The sequence below is a fragment of the Pimephales promelas genome, chromosome 2 (assembly GCF_988280905.1).
Source record: "Pimephales promelas chromosome 2, fPimPro1.hap1.1, whole genome shotgun sequence".
NCBI classification, from domain to species: Eukaryota; Metazoa; Chordata; class Actinopteri; order Cypriniformes; family Leuciscidae; genus Pimephales; species Pimephales promelas.
This window is the reverse complement of record NC_142770.1, coordinates 31,450,147-31,473,572: the sequence shown is the minus strand read 5'-3', so window position 1 is coordinate 31,473,572 and position 23,426 is coordinate 31,450,147. Positions and strand designations below refer to the sequence as shown.

Here is a 23,426-nt window from a genome sequence, read left to right as displayed (position 1 = left end):
ATTTTACAGTATGTTTTATGACTATAAGTCATTGTCTTCAAATGCTATTGAGCTTTAAATATTGTCATATTTTGTGTATGATCCCATACATTAGTGAAATACATATCAATATTTACATATGATTTAAAAGTTTATTGTTATAAATATCAAAAAACTAAAAGGTGTGCATCATACCTGAGACCTGGGTGAACATTGTACAGTATGTTTTATGACTGTAAGTCATGGTCTTCAAATGCTATTGAGCTTTAAATATTGTCATATTTTGTGTATGGTCCCATAGAGTAGTGAAATACATATCAAAAACCACTGATAGGCCATACTAATCATGATGTTTGAAAAACAGGTTTAAGTTCCTAAGTTTACCATTCAAATGACCTTAAAATCAAACATTAAATGACTATTAGGAGACTGTAAACCACCGCGGTCAAGCCAGCCGCAGTTTGAACGGTAATTTCAGTCACAGCAGAGGAAGAACGCGCTTCAGAGCGCTTGAGTTGCCCGGATCGATATTTCTTTCTTTCTTTCTTTCTTTCTTTCTTTCTTTCTTTCTTTTTCTTTCTTTCTTTCTTTCTTTCTTTCTTTCTTTCTTTCTTTCTTTCTTTCTTTCTTTCTTTCTTTTTCTTTCTTTCTTTCTTTCTTTCTTTCTTTCTTTCTTTCTTTCTTTCTTTCTTTCTTTCTTTCTTTCTTTCTTTCTATCTATCTATCTATCTATCTATCTATCTATCTTTTTCTTTATTTCTATCTATATATTCATAACCTTTCTTTCTTTCTTTCTTTCTTTCTTTCTTTCTTTCTATCTATCTTTTTCTTTATTTCTATCTATATATTCATAATCTTTCTTTCTTTCTTTCTTTCTTTCTTTCTTTCTTTCTTTCTTTCTTTCTTTCTTTCTTTCTTTCTTTCTTTATCTATCTATCTATCTATCTATCTATCTATCTATCTATCTATCTATCTATCTATCTATCTATCTATCTATCTATCTATCTATCTATCTATCTATCTATCTATCTATCTATCTATCTATCTATCTATCTATCTATCTATCTATCTATCTATCTATCTATCTATCTATCTATCTATCTATCTATCTATCTATCTATCTATCTATCTATCTATCTATATTTTTCTTTATTTCTATATATATATTCATAACCTTTCTTTCTTTTTTTCTTTCTTTCTTTCTTCCTATCTATCTATCTATCTATCTATCTATCTATCTATCTATCTATCTATCTATCTATCTATCTATCTATCTATCTATCTATCTTTTTCTTTATTTCTATCTATATTCATAACCTTTCTTTCTTTCTTTCTTTCTTTCTTTCTTTCTTTCTTTCTTTCTTTCTTTCTTTCTTTCTTTCTTTATCTTTCTTTTTCTCTTTCTTTATCTATCTATCTATCTATCTATCTATATTTTTCTTTATTTCTATCTATATATTCATAACCTTTCTTTCTTTCTTTCTTTCTTTCTATCTGTCTGTCTGTCTGTCTGTTACAAAAAAAATTGTAATAAGAAAAAACTAATGGCCAATTTTTATAGGTGACGTCCCATACAGTATCACCTCATATTAAACAATCTTATTGTAGCATTTTGGAGAAATGTCCCATTATTCAACTTCAGAGGGCCATAAATAGCTTATTTCTAATAAGTAGAAAAAAATAACTGTCAGTTCTTGTAGGGGACATCCCATACAGTATATACACCTCATATCAAACAATTTTACTGCAGCATTTTGGAGTAATGTTACATTATTTGACTTCAGAGGGCCATTATACCTCTTTTCTAATAAGTAGAAAAAAATAAAGGTCAGTTCTTATACGGGACGTCCCACACAGTACACGCACCTCGTATCAAACCATTTTACTGTAGCATTTTTGAGAAATGACCCATTATTCTACTTCAGAGGTCCATAAATACCTCATTTCTAATAAGTAGAAAAAAACAATGGTCAGGGCATGTACGGGACGTCCCATACAGTATACACAAATCATATCAAACCATTTTACTGTAGCATTTTGGAGAAATGTCCCATTATTCGACTTCAGAGGCCCATAAATACCTCATTTCTAATAAGTAGAAAATACTAATGGCCAATTCTTATACGGGACGTCCCACACAGTACACGGGTCAATGACGTGACGCTTGCTTTTTCTGTCCGACTGAACTTTTTACCAATTAATAAACATTAAAATTAAAAAAATTATAACATGTATGTCTACCACCTCCCTTATACATATGCCCACTCTTATTTCTTTAAAAACAATTGGTTTATTGGCATTTTCTGCCACCTGAAGTGTGAAAACAACATGTGGGGCGACCGTCCGGCCTTGACTTCTGTTTGGATAACTGGTTTTAAATCAAACTAAAATAATTTAAATATAATCCTTACCCTATTTGGCATAATTTTAAACTTGTTTTCCATTGATTGACAAAGTTATGAAACATTTGTACACACATTTCAATCATAATAAACAAACAAATCTTGTCCGAAGATGTTCATTATCTGAAATATCATCTGGGGCGACCATCAAGAAAATACAAATAAGGGACTTATATTCTGATAATCATCTCAAAGAGGATGTTGCATCAGCCAGCCTCATGGTGAGGGTCCCACAGAGACAACTAGCAGGTGAGTTGTCACTCTCATTTTTACAAACAAATCCTCTTTAAAACTGCTGCAGTGTATACGTCACATTTTGATATCATGTGGGGCGACCAACCTAAAACTGTAAATTATAAGTTTTATACGCAAATCTTTATTTTAAAATTTGTAAATTGTAAATTTGTCAGTGATATGTGGTGAGAAGAAGCTAACTTGGGCTCTATAGCTAAGCATTAGCCTGTTATACTTGATTAAACTTGAAAATATCATCTGGGGCGACCGAGCATCATGTGGGGCGACCGCCACTGATTGCTTAAATAATAGAAAACACATATCATGTATTTGTAGTTTCTGTATGCAAATGTTTACATTCATTATATGCATTTAGTTGTTTTAAATAACTTTTTACATTTCACCACATATTTTTTCTAAATTTCAATAATTTCCCTTCAGAGGACTAAGCTTACTTCTTTTTGATTATTATGTTTTTTATCAAAGAAATGTGTGATATTAAGCATTCATTCTACTTTTTCCAATTCTTTTTCTAACTCTGTGTATGTTTAAATATACTTTTTTTTCTAGATGGCCCCACTAACAAGCAAAGAAAAGACTGCTCGCTACAGGCAGCGGAAAATGCTGTTCAATGTGTCTGCAGAATGCTGCTACGTTCAACTGTTAAATGAAAATAGTAATGAAAATGCAAACATTGTATGTTTAAGTGATTAATGAAATGAAAATGAAAAAGGAAAATGCTGTTCAATGTTTTGTCCAAGCGTTTAATGCATTAGTATTGAAAATTTTTATATGATGGTTTTGTGTCAAATGAAATAGTGAGGAAACTGTTAATGTTATGAAATGTGTCAAATAAAATGGATATGCTGATTCTTCATAAAATTTCATTAAATATGCTGATTCTTCATAAAATTCCATTAAATGTGTTTTAACTATCAAAATCATTGAATAGTCTTAATTGCCTGCTGTTTTTCATCATGTGGGGCGACCATTTATCATGTGGGGTAACCAACTATATTCAATTCTGCAGTAAATTCAAAAAATAATGTCTGTCCATTATGGTTGAAATATAATTCATTGGTATAACATCAATGAGTGGATACTATATCTACACATTTTAAATCAGTTTTATGGATTATATGAGTAAAAAAAATATGTAATTGCTTTATGAGGGTGACACTGCCATTATAGATAAAAATGTATTTAACATAATTTGCAATAAATGAAAGGACACATGATTATATCTTTCTTAAACAGTTCAATTAATTACTGATACTTCTTAAAATATAACTTATGCAAAGAAAATCTATTAATTATAAGATAAATTGCGGTCGCCCCAAATGACTTTTTTAAGGTCATTGCCCTATTCATTTGAGTTTAAAAGCACTAAAATATCTTTGTTTAAAGTTTTCACACACATGCATGTGTAGACTACAGTCCACATGTTTAGAAAATAGACAAATATATTATTATTTCAAGTATTTTAAAAATGGGCCTCTCAAAGGCCTTATACGTCATTGACCCACACACACCTCATATCAAACCATTTTACTGTAGCATTTTTAAAAATAACCCATTATTCGACTTCAGAGGGCCATAAATACCTCATTTCTAATAAGTAGAAAAAAATAATGGTCAGTTCTTATACGGGACGTCCCATACAGTACACACACCTCATATCAATCCATTTTTCTGTAGCATTTTGGAGAAATGTCCCATTATTCGACTTCAGAGGCCCATAAATACCTCATTTCTAATAAGTAGAAAATACTAATGGCCAATTCTTATACGGGACGTCCCACACAGTACACACACCTCATATCAAACCATTTTACTGTAGCATTTTTAAAAATAACCCATTATTCGACTTCAGAGGGCCATAAATACCTCATTTCTAATAAGTAGAAAAAAATAATGGTCAGTTCTTATACGGGACGTCCCACACAGTACACACACCTCATATCAAACCATTTTACTGTAGCATTTTTAAAAATAACCCATTATTCGACTTCAGAGGTCTATAAATACCTCATTTTCAATAAGTAGAAAAAATAACGGTCAGTTCTTATACGGGACTTCCCATAGAGTACACACACCTCATATCAAACTATTTTACTGTAGCATTTTGGAGAAATGTCCCATTATTCGACTTCAGAGGGCCATAAATACCTCATTTCGAATAAGTAGAAAAAAATAATGGTCAGTTCTTATACAGGATATCCCATAGAGTACACACACCTCATATCTAACAATTTTACTGTAGCATTTTGGACAAATATGTCACATTATTTGACTTCAGAGGCCTATAAATATCTCATTTTCAATAAGTAGAACAAAATAACGGTCAGTTCTTATACAGGACGTCCCATACAGTATACACACCTCATATCAAACCATTTTACTGTAGCATTTTGGACAAATATGTCACATTATTTGACTTCAGAGGCCTATAAATATCTCATTTTCAATAAGTAGAACAAAATAACGGTCAGTTCTTATACAGGACGTCCCATACAGTATACACACCTCATATCAAACCATTTTACTGTAGCATTTTGGAGAAATGTCACATTATTTGCCTTCAGAGGCCTATAAATACCTCATTTCTAATAAGTAGAAAAAATTAATGGTCCGTTCTTATACGGGACGTCCCATACAGTACACACACCTCACATCAAACCATTTTACTGTCGCATTTTGGAGAAATGTCCCATTATTTGACTTCAGAGGCCCATAAATACCTCATTTTTAATAAGCAGAAAAAAATCATATCAAACCTCATATCAAACCATTTTACTGTAGCATTTTGGAGAAATGTTACATTATTCTACTTCAGAGGCCTATAAATTCCTCATTTCTAATAAGTAGAAAAAACGAAAGGTCAGTTCTTATACGGGACGTCCCATAAAGTATACACACCTCTTATCAAACCATTTTACTGCAGCATTTTGGAGAAATGTTACATTATTCTACTTCAGAGGGCCATAAATACCTCATTTCTAATAAGTAGAAAAAACGAACAGTCAGTTCTTATACGGGACGTCCCATACAGTATACGAACCACTTATCAAACCTTTTTACTGTCGCATTTTGGAGAAATGTCCCATTATTCGACTTCAGAGGGCCATAAATACCTCATTTCTAATAAGTAGAAAAAAACTAACGGTCAGTTCTTATACAGGACGTCCCATACAGTATACGAACCACTTATCAAACCTTTTTACTGTCGCATTTTGGAGAAATGTCCCATTATTCGACTTCAGAGGGCCATAAATACCTCATTTCTAATAAGTAGAAAAAACGAACAGTCAGTTCTTATACGGGACGTCCCATACAGTATTCACACCTCATATCAAACCATTTTACTGTAGCATTTTGGACAAATATGTCACATTATTTGCCTTCAGAGGCCTATAAATACCTCATTTCTAATAAGTAGAAAAAATTAATGGTCCGTTCTTATACGGGACGTCCCATAAAGTATACACACCTCTTATCAAACCATTTTACTGCAGCATTTTGGAGAAATGTTACATTATTCTACTTCAGAGGCCTATAAATTCCTAATTTCTAATACGTAGAAAAAAACTAACGGTCAGTTCTTCTACAGGACGTCCCATGCAGTATACGAACCACTTATCAAACCTTTTTACTGTCGCATTTTGGAGAAATGTCCCATTATTCGACTTCAGAGGGCCATAAATACCTCATTTCTAATAAGTAGAAAAAACGAACAGTCAGTTCTTATACGGGACGTCCCATACAGTATTCACACCTCATATCAAATCATTTTACTGTAGCATTTTGGACAAATATGTCACATTATTTGACTTTAGAGGCCCATAAATACCTCATTTCTAATAAGTAGTAAACAATAACTGTCAGTTCATGTACGGGACGTCCCATACAGTACACACACCTCATATCAAACTATTTTACTGCAGCCTTTTGGAGAAATGGCCCATTATTCGACTTCAGAGGGCCATAAATACCTCATTTCTAATAAGTAGAAAAAACGAACAGTCAGTTCTTATACGGGACGTCCCATACAGTATACACACCTCATATCAAACCATTTTACTGTCGCATTTTGGAGAAATGTCCCATTATTCGACTTCAGAGGGCCATAAATATCTCATTTCTAATAAGTAGAAAAAACGAACAGTCAGTTCTTATACGGGACGTCCCATACAGTATACACACCTCATATCAAACCATTTTACTGTAGCATTTTGGACAAATATGTCACATTATTTGACTTTAGAGGCCCATAAATACCTCATTTCTAATAAGTAGAAAAAATGAACGGTCAGTTCTTATACGGGACGTCCCATACAGTATACACACCTCATATCAAATAATTGTACTGTAGCATTTTGGAGAAATGTCACATTATTCAACATTAGAGGCCCATAAATACCTCATTTCTAATAAGTAGTAAAAAATAACTGTCAGTTCTTGTAGGGGACTTCCCATACAGTTTACACACCTCATATCAAGCCATTTTACTGTAGCATTTTGGAGAAATGTCCCATTATTCAACTTCAGAGGCCCATAAATACCTCATTTTCAATAAGTAGAAAAAAATAACGGTCAGTTCTTATACGGGACATCCCATACAGCAGCCTTTCTCAAAGTGGGTGCCGCGGCACACTGGGGTGCCCCCTGACTGTGTCTGGGGTGCCGCCAAAAAATTACGTAGGCTAAAAAAAATAAATAAATAAATAAACAACTGACATTTCATATATAAATATATTTAAATTTACATATTTACATTCTTCTTTTTAAACATATGAACGTATTAATAAAATTGTAAATTCATTTTAGATAAATATATAAAATTAAGCATAAAAATCCATCTCGCAAGACACGAAACTTGACGGAAGTGACGCAATCCATAGCAACGCGTTATAGCAACAACACCTCAGACTGACAGAAACGTAAAAATAAACGTAAATTTAGGTCACTTTAGTTACAGCATCATGGATCTTTTTTTTTTTTTTTTTTTAAAGAAAATCCCCCCAAGAACCGGACAGTTTTTCTGTGAAATGGAGCCTCAGCCTACTTCCTCAGTACTGGGGATGCAACATGCCCTCTCCCGTTGTGTCTAATATATGGGATGAAACTATCAAACCAAGGGATGATTCCGCAAACTTAAAAGACACCTGACCACCTCTCATCCAACCCTGCCAGGATAGGGCGGCTGTGTGCGTCGCACCAGGCTCACGTCTCGATTGTGGTCACCCCCACCCCCGGCTTGTGTAAGCGCGTATACGCGCTGCATGCACGCATGTAGATCGTTCTCCCTCTCTCGTTGTGGATTATTGTTTGTGTGTGTGGCTGTATGTGTATGTGTGTGTGTGTGTGTGTGCATGTGCATGGCACGGATAAAAAAAAACAAGCACTATATTGAAAAACATTCCTGCTTATCTCTGGTGCATTTTTTTAACATGCATCTTTTTCTTATTGCATTGTATATATATATATATATATATATATATATGTATGTATGTATATTAATGTCTTTCCCTTTTTATTTTATTTTAACTGCATCCTGCACTTCATTTGAGTTCTCCTGGTCTGGATTTGTTATTGGGTTTTTGTATTGGGCGGTCCACCTCTTACGGTTTTATGGCATTTGTGTCTCTGATTAATTATTTTGTGAATTACCTTACTAACCTTTGTTTTTAAAGGTACTATACAGTTTTTATTATTATTGTTATTTACAGTTCATATTATGCTATGTTCATTACTGTTCTGTCTAACTAAACAAGACATTTGCATTTACATTTGGGTTATGCAGTGTTTTTAAATTATATTTTACACTGGGGTGCCTTGAGATTTTATGCACTTTTGAAAGGTGCCCTGACTGAAAAAAGTTTGAGAAAGGCTGCCATACAGTATACGCACCTCGTATCAAACCATTTTACTGTAGCATTTTGGAGTAATGTTACATTATTTGACTTCAGAGGCTGATAAATTCCTCATTTTTAATAAGTAGAAAAAAACAACGATCACTTCTTGTAGGCGACGTCCCATACAGTACACACACCTCATATCAAACAATTTTACTGTAGCATTTTGGAGAAATGTTCTATTATTCGACTTCAGAGGGCCATAAATACCTCATTTCTAATAAGTAGAAAAAAATAACTGTCAGTTCTTATATTGGACGTCCCATACAGTACACAAACCTCATATCAAACTATTTTACTGCAGCATTTTGTAGAATTGTCGCATTATTTGACTTCAGAGGCCCACAAATAACTCATTTCTAATAAGTAGTAAAAAATAACGGTCAGTTCTTGTAGGGGACGTCCCATACAGTATACACACCTCATATCAAACCATTTTACTGTAGCATTTTGGAGAAATGTCACATTATTCGATTTTGGAGGCCCATAAATACCTCATTTCTAATAAGTAGTAAAAAATAACGGTTAGTTCTTGTAGGGGACGTCCCATACAGTACACACACCTCATATCAAATAATTTTACTGTAGCATTTTGGAGTAATGTTACATTATTTGATTTCAGAGGCTGATAAATTCCTCATTTCTAATAAGTAGAAAAAACAACAATCACTTCTTGTAGGCAACGTCCCATACAGTACACACACCTCATATCAAACAATTTTACTGTAGCATTTTGGAGAAATGTTCCATTATTCGACTTCAGAGGGCCATAAATACCTCATTTCTAATAAGTAGAAAAATATAACTGTCAGTTCTTATATGGGACATCCCATAGAGTACACAAACCTCATATCAAACTATTTTACTGCAGCATTTTGGAGAAATATCGCATTATTTGACTTCAGAGGCCCATAAATAACTCATTTCTAATAAGTAGTAAAAAATAACGGTCAGTTCTTGTAAGGGACGTCCCATACAGAGTATGTGAGCGGAGTGGAGCGGCAACAATTTCCCCTCCACGCTCCAAGCATTATATAATCACTCCGCTCCAGCTCCACTCCGGGTTCACCATTTACCGCTCCCGCTCCACTCCTCGCTCACTGATATCAGAAACACCGCTCCGTTTTCGCTCCCCAAGGAAATTCCGAATAAAGTATTTAAGTATGCTTTAAAATCTCACAAAATGTCTCCTCATCATAATAGATACATAGGCATAGTAAATAAATAAAAAAAACAACGTTAGGAGAATAGTTGCAATGTTGTTTATTGGATTTGGATAGTGTGCAAATATGACATGCTTATTACAGGTTATCAGCATTATAAATTAAATATCATTGCTGCTTTTTGCAGAGCACATTTTGTTTGGAAAGAAGAAAATAACTACGTTTTCATCGGTTAATTATCTACGGGTCGCTACATTTCTCACAGATTCATGCTCATTTAAAATCAAATACTGACAGATAGCCGACTGTATGATTACATTTGTTTGAATGCAATGCATTAGTGAGAAAGCGATTGCGTTGGTGAATAAGTGTTACCTGTTTAAAATGTGCTTTCACCCCGCCCGATCCAGCGCCCCATCTCATGAAAGTGCGTAGGCTATCTATATTTTATTTCTCGTGGGCATAGCCTACGATACGCACTTAATGGCAAGAACGCACTTCACACCCATCCTAACCAAGGGGTTTAGTGTGCGTCATTTGCACGCACAAACAATTTTTTGGCATATAATAATAGGCACGAGAAATAAAATGTGTGCTATAGATTCGCACTTTCCCGCTCATATTCAGTACAGGCTTGATAATAACCTCCCGCAGCCACTCATGTCCATCGGCGTCATCATAACCCTCACATTTTTTTCTGATTTGAGTGATCCATCTGTATCATGCTAGCGTAATGTGTTTAACACGTGAATCCTTACTAAAAATGCAGTTCTATAATGAGCCGTTGGCATGAATTGTCCTCGTGATAGAGCGGTAGTGGAGCGCGCTCGGAGCGAGTGAAAACCACGACGCTCCGACTTTTAAAAAATCCGCTCCGCGCTCCATTCAAAATCATGCCGCTCCACTCCTCGCTCCGCTCCCACTCCACTCCGCTCACATACTCTGGTCCCATACAGTATACACACCTCATATCAAACCATTTTACTGTAGCATTTTGGAGAAATGTCACATTATTCAATTTTGGAGGCCCATAAGTACCTCATTTCTAATAAGTAGTAAAAAAAACGGTCAGTTCTTGTAGGGGACGTCCCATACAGTTTACACACCTCATAACAAACCCTTTTACTGTAACATTTTGGAGAAAGGTCCCATTATTCTACTTCAGAGGTCCATAAATACCTAATTTCTAACAAGTAGAAAAAACTAACGGTCAGTTCTTATAGGGACGTCCCATACAGTACACACACCTCATATCAAACCATTTTACTGTAGCATTTTGGAGGAATGTCCCATTGTTCGACTTCAGTGGCCCATAAATACCTTATTTCTAATAAGTAGAAAACAATAACTGTCAGTTCATGTAGGGGACGTCCCATACAGTACACACACCTCATATCAAACTATTTTACTGCAGCCTTTTGGAGAAATGTCGCATTATTTGACTTCAGAGGCCCATAAATACCTCATTTCTAGTAAGTTGAAAAAACTAATGGCCAATTCTATTACGGGACATCCCAGTTAGTACACACACCTTATATGAAACCATTTTACTGTAGCATTTTGGAGAAATGTCCCATTATTAGACTTCAAAGGCCTATAAATACCTCATTTCTAATAATAGAAAAAACTAATGGCCAATTCTTATAGGGAACGTCCCATTCAGTATACACACCTCATTTCAAACCATTTTACTGTACCATTTTGGAGATATGTCATATTAATTGACTTAAGGGGTGTATAAAGACCTCATTTCATATGAGTAGGAATTCAGTGGGTGCTGGGGTCTTGTGGATTACCACTTACCGTCTTAACTGTGGACAACAACGCCAGTCCCACTCACAACCCAGTTCCCAGCTAAGGTCACCGGTGGATCAACAGCATGAGCCCACCACAAGCAGCAAGGGGGAATCTGCTGGTCCCGCCCAACCTCCCACCCCATCCCCAAAATACTTGTAATAAACTTGTATATTTCCTATTATCTGTCTGTCTCTGCAGTCCCAAGACACTCCTGCCACCCAGTCATCTCTTCCTCCCATCAGTCCCGCAGTGCAACTCAGCCTCCTCTCTGTGGCCCTGCTACATCTTTTGCCTGCTGTAAGCCATCTCCTCTTGGGAGTGTGAAGACTGTGGCTCCGTCTCCAGCATCTGAGTGCTCCACCTTTACCCGCCGCCCTTGCTCCTGTGCTCACTTACCACCCTTGACTCCAGCGTGAACCATCGGCCATTCAGCCTCCCCGGGCTCCCTCTGTTGGACATTACACCTTCTTCGCCATGGACTTGCAGCCCATTCGCTGCCCTACGGCTCTCCACCTCTTTCGCCTTTGACTAGCTCCGCCCTCCCTCAGCTTCCACCTCCACCTATGGTTGTTGCAGCTCAGCCTCTAACCTCAGGATCGCTGCTTCCACTTCAGGGGGTCGGCGCTGTGGCCTAGTCGTGGTCGCCTAGGTCTTTGTGTCTCACTGCCTCATCGCATCTCTGGCTACGTGGTGTGCTCTACCTCCATCACCGTTATCACCTCTGGTAATCCCCTTGGTAGTGTTGGGACTCTTCACTCCATGGCTACTCCCTTCTGCGCCGCCGCCGTGGGATGCAGTCTTGACTGTGGGCTGGGTCTCCCGTATAAGAACTGACCTTTATTTTTTTTCTACTTATTGAAAATTAGGTATTTATGGGCCTCTGAAGTTGAATAATGGGACATTTCTCCAAAATGCTACAGTAAAATGGTTTGATATGAGGTGTGTGTACTCTATGGGACGTCCCGTATAAGAACTGACCATTATTTTTTTCTACTTATTAGAAATGAGGTATTTATGGCCCTCTGAAGTTGAATAATGGGACATTTCTCCAAAATGCTACAGTAAAATTGTTAGATATGAGGTGTGTGTACTCTATGGGGCGTCCCGTATGAGAACTGACCATTATTTTTTTCTACTTATTAGAAATGAGGTATTTATGGCCCTCTGAAGACCAATAATGGGACATTTCTCCAAAATGCTGCAGTAATATGGTTTGATATGAGGTGTGTGTACTGTGTGGGACGTCCCGTATAAGAACTGACCATCATTTTTTCTACTTATTAGAAATGAGGTATTTATGGGCCTCTGAAGTCAAATAATGTGACATTTCTCCAAAATGATGCAGTAATATGGTTTGATATGAGGTGTGTGTACTGTGTGGGACGTCCCGTATAAGAATTGGCCATTAGTTTTTTTTTTTCTACTTATTAGAAATGAGGTGTTTATGGGCCTCTGAAGTCGAATAATGGGACATTTCTCCAAAATGCTACGGTAAAATGGTTTGATATGAGGTGTGTATAATTTATGGAACGTCCCGTATAAGAACTGACCGTTCGTTTTTTCTACTTATTAGAAATGAGGTATTTATGGGACTCTGAAGTCAAATAATGGGACATTTCTCCAAAATGCTACAGTAAAATAGTTTGATATGAGGTTTCTGTACTCTTTGGGACGTTCCGTATAAGAACTGACCATTATTTTTTTTCTACTTATTAGAAATGAGGTATTTATGGCCCTCTGAATTCGAATAAGGGGACATTTCTCCAAAATGCTGCAGTAATATGGTTTGATATGAGGTGTGTGTACTGTATGGGACGTCCCGTATAAGAACTGACCATTATTTTTTTCTACTTATTAGAAATTAGGTATTTATGGCCCTCTGAAGTCGAATAATGTGACATTTCTCCAAAATGCTGCAGTAATATGGTTTGATATGAGGTGTGTGTACTGTGTGGGATGTCCCGTATAAGAATTGGCCATTAGTTTTTTCTACTTATTAGAAATGAGGTATTTATGGGCCTCTGAAGTCGAATAATGGGACATTTCTCCAAAATGCTACGGTAAAATGGTTTGATATGAGGTGTGTGTACTGTGTGGGACGTCCTGTATAAGAACTGACCATTATTTTTTTCTACTTATTGGAAATGAGGTATTTATGGCCCTCTGAAGTCGAATAATGTGACATATCTCCAAAATGCTGCAGTAATATGGTTTAATATGAGGTGTGTGTACTGTGTGGGACGTCCCGTATAACAATTGGCCATTAGTTTTTTCTACTTATTAGAAATTAGGTATTTATGGCCCTCTGAAGTCGAATAATGGGACATTTCTCCAAAATGCTACAGTAAAATTGTTTGATATTAGGTGTGTGTACTGTGTGGGACGTCCCGTATAAGAATTGGCCGTTAGTTTTTTCTACTTATTAGAAATTAGGTATTTATGGCCCTCTGAAGTCAAATAATGTGACATTTCTCCAAAATGCGACAGTAAAATGGTTTGATGTGAGGTGTGTGTACTCTATGGGATGTCCCGTATAAGAACTGACCATTATTTTTTTCTACTTATTAGAAATGAGGTATTTATGGCCCTCTGAATTCAAATAAGGGGACATTTCTCCAAAATGCTGCAGTAATATGGTTTGATATGAGGTGTGTGTACTGTATGGGACGTCCCGTATAAGAACTGACCATTATTTTTTTCTACTTATTAGAAATTAGGTATTTATGGCCCTCTGAAGTCGAATAATGTGACATTTCTCCAAAATGCTGCAGTAATATGGTTTGATATGAGGTGTGTGTACTGTGTGGGATGTCCCGTATAAGAATTGGCCATTAGTTTTTTCTACTTATTAGAAATGAGGTATTTATGGGCCTCTGAAGTAGAATAATGGGACATTTCTCCAAAATGCTACGGTAAAATTGTTTGATATGAGGTGTGTGTACTGTGTGGGGACGTCCTGTATAAGAACTGACCATTATTTTTTTCTACTTATTGGAAATGAGGTATTTATGGCCCTCTGAAGTCGAATAATGTGACATTTCTCCAAAATGCTGCAGTAATATGGTTTAATATGAGGTGTGTGTACTGTGTGGGACGTCCCGTATAAGAATTGGCTATTAGTTTTTTCTACTTATTAGAAATTAGGTATTTATGGCCCTCTGAAGTCGAATAATGGGACATTTCTCCAAAATGCTACAGTAAAATTGTTTGATATTAGGTGTGTGTACTGTGTGGGACGTCCCGTATAAGAATTGGCCGTTAGTTTTTTCTACTTATTAGAAATTAGGTATTTATGGCCCTCTGAAGTCAAATAATGTGACATTTCTCCAAAATGCGACAGTAAAATGGTTTGATGTGAGGTGTGTGTACTCTATGGGATGTCCTATATAAGAACTGACCATTATTTTTTTCTACTTATTAGAAATGAGGTATTTATGGCCCTCTGAAGTCGAATAATGGGACAATTCTCCAAAATGCTGCAGTAATATGGTTTGATATGAGGTGTGTGTACTGTATGGGACGTCCGGTATAAGAACTGATCATTATTTTTTTCTACTTATTAGAAATGAGGTATTTATGGCCCTCTGAAGTCGAATAATGGGACAATTCTCCAAAATGCTACAGTAAAATTGTTAGATATGAGGTGTGTGTACTCTATGGGGCGTCCCGTATGAGAACTGACCATTATTTTTTTCTACTTATTAGAAATGAGGTATTTATGGCCCTCTGAAGTCCAATAATGGGACATTTCTCCAAAATGCTGCAGTAATATGGTTTGATATGAGGTGTGTGTACTGTGTGGGACGTCCCATATAAGAACTGACCATCATTTTTTCTACTTATTAGAAATGAGGTGTTTATGGCCCTCTGAAGTCAAATAATGTGACATTTCTCCAAAATGATGCAGTAATATGGTTTGATATGAGGTGTTTGTACTGTGTGGGACGTCTCGTATAAGTATTGGCCATTAGTTTTTTTTCTACTTATTAGAAATGAGGTGTTTATGGGCCTCTGAAGTCGAATAATGGGACATTTCTCCAAAATGCTACGGTAAAATGGTTTGATATGAGGTGTGTATAATTTATGGAACGTCCCGTATAAGAACTGACCGTTCGTTTTTTCTACTTATTAGAAATGAGGTATTTATGGGACTCTGAAGTCGAATAATGGGACATTTCTCCAAAATGCTACAGTAAAATAGTTTGATATGAGGTTTCTGTACTCTTTGGGACGTCCCGTATAAGAACTGACCATTATTTTTTTCTACTTATTAGAAATGAGGTATTTATGGCCCTCTGAATTCGAATAAGGGGACATTTCTCCAAAATGCTACAGTAAAATGGTTTGATATGAGGTGTGTGTACTGTATGGGACGTCCCGTATAAGAACTGACCATTATTGTTTTCTACTTATTAGAAATTAGGTATTTATGGCCCTCTGAAGTAGAATAATGTGACATTTCTCCAAAATGCTGCAGTAATATGGTTTTATATGAGGTGTGTGTACTGTGTGGGATGTCCCGTATAAGATTTGGCCATTAGTTTTTTCTACTTATTAGAAATGAGGTATTTATGGGCCTCTGAAGTCGAATAATGGGACATTTCTCCAAAATGCTACAGTAAAATGGTTTGATATGAGGTGTGTGTACTGTGTGGGACGTCCTGTATAAGAACTGACCATTATTTTTTTCTACTTATTGGAAATGAGGTATTTATGGCCCTCTGAAGTCAAATAATGTGACATTTCTCCAAAATGCTGCAGTAATATGGTTTGATATGAGGTGTGTGTACTGTGTGGGACGTCCCGTATAAGAATTGGCCATTAGTTTTTTCTACTTATTAGAAATTAGGTATTTATGGCCCCTCTGAAGTCGAATAATGGGACATTTCTCCAAAATGCTACAGTAAAATTGTTTGATATGAGGTGTGTGTACTGTGTGGGACGTCCCGTATAAGAATTGGCCGTTAGTTTTTTCTACTTATTAGAAATTAGGTATTTATGGCCCTCTGAAGTCGAATAATGGGACATTTCTCCAAAATGCTGCAGTAATATGGTTTGATATGAGGTGTGTGTACTGTATGGGACGTCCCGTATAAGAACTGACCATTATTGTTTTCTACTTATTAGAAATTAGGTATTTATGGCCCTCTGAAGTAGAATAATGTGACATTTCTCCAAAATGCTGCAGTAATATGGTTTTATATGAGGTGTGTGTACTGTGTGGGATGTCCCGTATAAGAATTGGCCATTAGTTTTTTCTACTTATTAGAAATGAGGTATTTATGGGCCTCTGAAGTCGAATAATGGGACATTTCTCCAAAATGCTACAGTAAAATGGTTTGATATGAGGTGTGTGTACTGTGTGGGACGTCCTGTATAAGAACTGACCATTATTTTTTTCTACTTATTGGAAATGAGGTATTTATGGCCCTCTGAAGTCAAATAATGTGACATTTCTCCAAAATGCTGCAGTAATATGGTTTGATATGAGGTGTGTGTACTGTGTGGGACGTCCCGTATAAGAATTGGCCATTAGTTTTTTCTACTTATTAGAAATTAGGTATTTATGGCCCTCTGAAGTCGAATATTGGGACATTTCTCCAAAATGCTACAGTAAAACTGTTTGATATGAGGTGTGTGTACTGTGTGGGACGTCCCGTATAAGAATTGGCCGTTAGTTTTTTCTACTTATTAGAAATTAGGTATTTATGGCCCTCTGAAGTCAAATAATGGGACATTTCTCCAAAATGCGACAGTAAAATGGTTTGATGTGAGGGGTGTGTACTCTATGGGATGTCCCGTATAAGAACTGACCATTATTTTTTTCTACTTATTAGAAATGAGGTATTTATGGCCCTCTGAAGTCGAATAATGGGACATTTCTCCAAAATGCTGCAGTAATATGGTTTGATATGAGGTGTGTGTACTGTATGGGACGTCCCGTATAAGAACTGACCATTATTTTTTTCTATTTATTAGAAATTAGGTATTTATGGCCCTCTGAAGTCAAATAATGGGACATTTCTCCAAAATGCTGCAGTAATATGGTTTGATATGAGGTGTGTGTACTGTGTGGGACGTCCCGTATAAGAACTGACCATTATTTTTTTCTACTTATTAGAAATGAGGTATTTATGGCCCTCTGAAGTCGAATAATGGGACATTTCTCCAAAATGCTACAGTAAAATTGTTAGATATGAGGTGTGTGTACTCTATGGGGCGTCCCGTATAAGAACTGACCATTATTTTTTTCTACTTATTAGAAATGAGGTATTTATGGCCCTCTGAAGTCCAATAATGGGACATTTCTCCAAAATGCTGCAGTAATATGGTTTGATATGAGGTGTGTTTACTGTGTGGGACGTCCCGTATAAGAATTGGCCATTATTTTTTTCTACTTATTAGAAATGAGGTATTTATGGCCCTCTGAAGTCGAATAATGGGACCTTTCTCCAAAATGCTACAGTAAAACTGTTTGATATGAGGTGTGTGTACTGTGTGGGACGTCCCGTATAAGAATTGGCCGTTAGTTTTTTCTACTTATTAGAAATTAGGTATTTATGGCCCTCTGAAGTCAAATAATGGGACATTTCTCCAAAATGCGACAGTAAAATGGTTTGATGTGAGGTGTGTGTACTCTATGGGATGTCCCGTATAAGAACTGACCATTATTTTTTTTCTACTTATTAGAAATGAGGTATTTATGGCCCTCTGAAGTCGAATAATGGGACATTTCTCCAAAATGCTGCAGTAATATGGTTTGATATGAGGTGTGTGTACTGTATGGGACGTCCCGTATAAGAACTGACCATTATTTTTTTCTACTTATTAGAAATTAGGTATTTATGGCCCTCTGAATTCGAATAATGGGACATTTCTCCAAAATGCTGCAGTAATATGGTTTGATATGAGGTGTGTGTACTGTATGGGACGTCCCGTATAAGAACTGACCATTATTTTTTTCTACTTATTAGAAATGAGGTATTTATGGCCCTCTGAAGTCGAATAATGGGACATTTCTCCAAAATGCTACAGTAAAATTGTTAGAGATGAGGTGTGTGTACTCTATGGGGCGTCCCGTATAAGAACTGACCATTATTTTTTTCTACTTATTAGAAATGAGGTATTTATGGCCCTCTGAAGTCCAATAATGGGACATTTCTCCAAAATGCTGCAGTAATATGGTTTGATATGAGGTGTGTATAATTTATGGAACGTCCCGTATAAGAACTGACCGTTCTTTTTTTCTACTTATTAGAAATGAGGTATTTATCGGACTCTGAAGGCAAATAATGGGACATTTCTCCAAAATGCTACAGTAAAATAGTTTGATATGAGGTTTCTGTACTCTTTGGGACGTCCCGTATAAGAACTGACCATTATTTTTTTCTACTTATTAGAAATGAGGTATTTATGGCCCTCTGAAGTCAAATAATGGGACATTTCTCCAAAATGCGACAGTAAAATGGTTTGATGTGAGGTGTGTTTACTCTATGGGATGTCCCGTATAAGAACTGACCATTATTTTTTTCTACTTATTAGAAATGAGGTATTTATGGCCCTCTGAAGTCGAATAATGTGACATTTCTCCAAAATGCTGCAGTAATATTGTTTGATATGAGGTGTGTGTACTGTGTGGGATGTCCCGTATAAGAATTGGCCATTAGTTTTTTCTACTTATTAGAAATGAGGTATTTATGGGCCTCTGAAGTCGAATAATGGGACATTTCTCCAAAATGCTACAGTAAAATGGTTTGATATGAGGTGTGTGTACTGTATGGGACGTCCCGTATAAGAACTGACCATTATTTTTTTCTACTTATTAGAAATTAGGTATTTATGGCCCTCTGAAGTCGAATAATGTGACATTTCTCCAAAATGCTGCAGTAATATGGTTTGATATGAGGTGTGTGTACTGTGTGGGATGTCCCGTATAAGAATTGGCCATTAGTTTTTTCTACTTATTAGAAATGAGGTATTTATGGGCCTCTGAAGTCGAATAATGGGACATTTCTCCAAAATGCTACAGTAAAATGGTTTGATATGAGGTGTGTGTACTGTGTGGGACTTCCCGTATAAGAATTGGCCATTCGTTTTTTCTACTTATTAGAAATTAGGTATTTATGGCCCTCTGAAGTCGAATAATGGGACATTTCTCCAAAATGCTACAGTAAAATTGTTTGATATGAGGTGTGTGTACTGTGTGGGACGTCCCGTATAAGAATTGGCCGTTAGTTTTTTCTACTTATTAGAAATTAGGTATTTATGGCCCTCTGAAGTCGAATAATGGGACATTTCTCCAAAATGCTACAGTAAAATTGTTTGATATGAGGTGTGTGTACTGTGTGGGACGTCCCGTATAAGAATTGGCCGTTAGTTTTTTCTACTTATTAGAAATTAGGTATTTATGGCCCTCTGAAGTCAAATAATGGGACATTTCTCCAAAATGCGACAGTAAAATGGTTTGATGTGAGGTGTGTGTACTCTATGGGATGTCCCGTATAAGAACTGACCATTATTTTTTTCTACTTATTAGAAATGAGGTATTTATGGCCCTCTGAAGTCGAATAATGGGACATTTCTCCAAAATGCTGCAGTAATATGGTTTGATATGAGGTGTGTGTACTGTGTGGGATGTCCCGTATAAGAACTGACCGTTATTTTTTTTCTACTAGAAATTTGGTATTTATGGCCCTCTGAAGTCGAATAATGGGACATTTCTCCAAAATGCTGCAGTAATATGGTTTGATATGAGGTGTGTGTACTGTGTGGGACTTCCCGTATAAGAATTGGCCATTCGTTTTTTCTACTTATTAGAAATTAGGTATTTATGGCCCTCTGAAGTCGAATAATGGGACATTTCTCCAAAATGCTACAGTAAAATTGTTTGATATGAGGTGTGTGTACTGTGTGGGACGTCCCGTATAAGAATTGGCCGTTAGTTTTTTCTACTTATTAGAAATTAGGTATTTATGGCCCTCTGAAGTCGAATAATGGGACATTTCTCCAAAATGCTACAGTAAAATTGTTTGATATGAGGTGTGTGTACTGTGTGGGACGTCCCGTATAAGAATTGGCCGTTAGTTTTTTCTACTTATTAGAAATTAGGTATTTATGGCCCTCTGAAGTCAAATAATGGGACATTTCTCCAAAATGCGACAGTAAAATGGTTTGATGTGAGGTGTGTGTACTCTATGGGATGTCCCGTATAAGAACTGACCATTATTTTTTTCTACTTATTAGAAATGAGGTATTTATGGCCCTCTGAAGTCGAATAATGGGACATTTCTCCAAAATGCTGCAGTAATATGGTTTGATATGAGGTGTGTGTACTGTGTGGGATGTCCCGTATAAGAACTGACCGTTATTTTTTTTCTACTAGAAATTTGGTATTTATGGCCCTCTGAAGTCGAATAATGGGACATTTCTCCAAAATGCTGCAGTATTATGGTTTGATATGAGGTGTGTGTACTGTGTGGGACGTCCCGTATAAGAATTGGCCGTTAGTTTTTTCTACTTATTAGAAATTAGGTATTTATGGCCCTCTGAAGTCAAATAATGGGACATTTCTCCAAAATACGACAGTAAAATTGTTTGATATGAGGTGCGTGTACTTTATGGGACGTCCCGTATAAGAACTGACCATTATTTTTTTCTACTTATTAGAAATGAGGTATTTATGGGCCTCTGAAGTCAAAAAATGGGGCATTTCTCCAAAATACTACAGTAAAATGGTTTGATATGAGGTGTGTGTACTCTATGGGACGTCCCGTATAAGAACTGACCATTATTTTTTTCTACTTATTGAAAATAAGGTATTTATAAACCTCTGAAGTTGAATAATGTGACATTTCTCCAAAATGCTACAGTAAAATGGATTGTTATGAGGTGTGTGTACTGTGTGGGACGTCCCGTATAAGAATTGGCCATTAGTTTTTTCTACTTATTAGAAATGAGGTATTTATGGGCCTCTGAAGTCGAATAATGGGACATTTCTCCAAAATGCTACAATAAGATTGTTTGATATGAGGTGATACTGTATGGGACGTCCCGTGTAAGAATTGGCCATTAGTTTTTTCTACTTATTAGAAAAGAGGTATTTATAGCCCTCTGAAGTCAAATAATGTGACATTTCTCCAAAATGCTACAGTAAAATGGTTTGATACGAGGTGTGTATACTGTATGGGACGTGCCCTATAATAATTGCCCATTATTTTTTTTCTACTTATGAGAAATGAGGTATTTATGGACCTCTGAAGTAGAATAATGGGACATTTCTCAAAAATGCTACAGTAAAATGGATTGTTATGAGGTGTGTGTACAGTGTGGGACGTCCCGTATAAGAATTGGCCATTCGTTTTTTCTACTTATTAGAAATTAGGTATGGGCCTCTGAAGTCGAATAATTGGACATTTCTCCAAAATGCTACAATAAGATTGTTTGATATGAGGTGATACTGTATGGGATGTCCCGTATAAGAATTGGCCATTAGTTTTTTCTACTTATTAGAAAAGAGGTATTTATAGCCCTCTGAAGTCAAATAATGTGACATTTCTCCAAAATGCTACAGTAAAATGGCTTGATACGAGGTACTGTATGGGACGTGCCCTATAATAATTGGCCATTATTTTTTTCTACTTATGAGAAATGAGGTATTTATGGACCTCTGAAGTAGAATAATGGGACATTTCTCAAAAAAGCTACAGTAAAATGGTTTGATACGAGGTGCGTATTCTGTATGGGACGTCCCATATAAGAACTGACCGTTATTTTTTTCTACTTATTAGAAAAGAGGTATAATGGCCCTCTGAAGTCAAATAATGTAACATTACTCCAAAATGCTGCAGTAAAATTGTTTGATATGAGGTGTATATACTGTATGGGATGTCCCCTACAAGAACTGACAGTTATTTTTTTTACTTATTAGAAATAAGCTATTTATGGCCCTCTGAAGTTGAATAATGGGACATTTCTCCACAATGCTACAATAAGATTGTTTGATATGAGGAGATACTATATGGGACGTCACCTATAAGAATTGGCCATTAGTTTTTTCTTATTACAATTTTTTTTTGTAACAGACAAACAGATAGATAGAAAGAAAGAAAGAAAGAAAGAAAGAAAGATAAAGAACGAGAAAAAGATAGATAGATAGAAAGAAAGAAAGAAAGAAAGAAAGAAAGAAAGAAAGAAAGGTTATGAATATATAGATAGAAATAAAGAAAAAGATAGATAGATAGATAGATAGATAGATAGATAGATAGATAGATAGATAGATAGATAGATAGATAGATAGATAGATAGATAGATAGATAGATAGAGAAAGAAAGAAAGATAAAGAAAGAGAAAAAGAAAGATAAAGAAAGAAAGAAAGATATATCAATCTGGGCAACTCAAGCGCTCTGAAGCGCGTTCTTCCTCTGCTGGGACTGAAATTACCGTATTCATAGTAATAGGCGCACACGCTTATTTTTTTAGCGGCTGGCTTGACCGTGTATTTTCAAACTGCGGCTGGCTTGACCGCGGTTGTAAACCGTATGAGTCCAACAATATAGCTTCAAAGTATTTCTTAAATGTCAATTTTCTTGCTCTCGACACAATAATTCACAAAAGGTGTATATTTATTGAATAATTCGTTTCCAAATGTAGCCTGCATAAACATTGGTCTCAGATAGAATAATATTTAAGTTTACATTGACAAATAGACTACATGTAGTCCTTCATTGTTGAATATTTGGTTTGTGCTTGATTTGGGGATGAGGGAATCTTAGCATCTGCTTGAAAACTTCTACAACCTGACATGAATTTGTGCTAAAGGACTGTAAAGTTTTTCTGAATTCAGATCTGTGCCGATAATTTGTGTTGTCTGATCTGGCTCATTCCCTCTTCATCATTCATAATCCGCTCATATCTACTTTCACTGTGTCCTGGTGTAA

At 36.0% G+C, this 23,426-nt stretch overlaps 1 protein-coding gene across 2 annotated transcripts in view; it reads left to right on the top strand.

Moving 5' to 3' along the window:
• LOC148997182 (prostaglandin F2 receptor negative regulator-like) overlaps positions 1–23,426 on the top strand; it is an 84,235-nt gene that overhangs the window by 10,086 nt on the left and 50,723 nt on the right. The gene's annotated exons all lie outside the window — the stretch shown is intronic.